Below are 1,601 nucleotides of genomic sequence, written 5' to 3'. Positions count from 1 at the left end.
TGATTTACACATTTTCCTAACACGCGAAAGGACACCCAAATGCCTCTGGGATTATGTTGGGAGGAGCATCTGTTGTGAAAATTGTCAAGATCAAAAATGCAGAGCTATCTGCTGTGGTGACCCCTTTTGAATAAGGGAACAGCTCAGTCTTTACTTTGTTTATACTCAACATCCTTTAAATATACCTATATGAGAACTCATATAGTTATATTTTAAGTTTGATTTTCATTTTGCTTTATTGGTTAATCCAAATAACCTTAATTCATCATGGTTTATAGGATGGGTTGAAGAAAATGGCTGGCAAATACCACTATTTGGTCAAAATTGCTAGCCTCTGTTGAGAAAATTGTCCTTTGGCACTCTTGCTGCCACAGTTTCAACAATAGTGAGGTGTCATATAAGAGTCCTCCAGTGGGACCTCTTGGTGATGCTTGGATACAATAGGTACTCTACATCGTAATCTTTCAGCTTGGCAAGTTAAAACTGGGGCTGTTGAAAACTGGCACTATGCTTGATATACATAGCAATTACTTTTCATGCCAAAACAATAGCTAAAGGGCAAGTGATGATGATGATCATGATGATAATAATAAAAAAATTTTTAATTTAAATTATTTAAAATAATTTTACATTTAAATTTAAAATAAAAAATAAAAAGGAAAACAAAGCAAAAATAGTCCAGTACAATATTGCCAGGGGTGGCACAGCAAGGCCAAAGAACATAGTGTGCATATCACCAATGAGTATCTCAATAATAGCAGCTAATTCATGAATTTGTTTTCTAGTAATAAAACACAGTTTTTGCATGACAAAAATCTAATTTCCATTGCAATATTCATTGTGTCATATGTCATCTAGTTGTCATTTCAATGTTAGATTCAGTTTGTCATGGAAAAAGATGACAAGTGTGGGCTGTTTATAAGAAGGCGTTGGAGGAGTGTGACAGCACTGTCAACATCTCTGTTATGTTTGCACATATCCAATTTGATGCGAATTCTTCGTTTTTATGTTGCTTGATGTTGTGTTCAATGGTTCTTTTTGTTACCTCACAATTTGGATCATGAAGTCATGTTTTTCACTGCTTAACCCAGAAAAAAAACGGCTAAGTGGAGATAAAGCCTGTCCTTGAAAGACCAAACCAGCCCAAGACAGCAGGTAGATACTGGACATGAGATTACGTTTTCAGCCAACTGAACAGGCGACTGCAAGTTAGAGGAAAAGCAATGTTAGTAGAAGGAACACGCAAGAGAATTTCACAAGAAAGAAGGAGCCTGATTACCACACAACATGCAATGACAATCTGTCAGAAAAATGGTTGTTTGAGCTGGTCCTTAAAGTGAGGTTTCATATAAGAGTCCTCCAGTGGGACCCACTTGAAGGTCAGAGAGACTGAGATAGAAAGCAAAAAGAAAGAAAACCCTGACAACCCAGTACTATCACATTCATTTACATTAATGACATACTGCATTTGGCTGCCAATAACCAATCATTGGTGATGGCCTCAGGCAGGAGGCTCCGGTCCATCCGCACCAGAACCTCTCGCCATAAGAACAGTTTCTTCCCCTCTGCTGTTGGACACATGAACAATAACCATATGACTG

The sequence above is a fragment of the Pundamilia nyererei genome, unplaced genomic scaffold (genome assembly GCF_000239375.1).
Source record: "Pundamilia nyererei isolate P.nyererei 1_Seehausen unplaced genomic scaffold, PunNye1.0 scaffold00023, whole genome shotgun sequence".
Taxonomy (NCBI): Eukaryota; Metazoa; Chordata; class Actinopteri; order Cichliformes; family Cichlidae; genus Pundamilia; species Pundamilia nyererei.
This window is presented reverse-complemented; position numbering follows the sequence as displayed.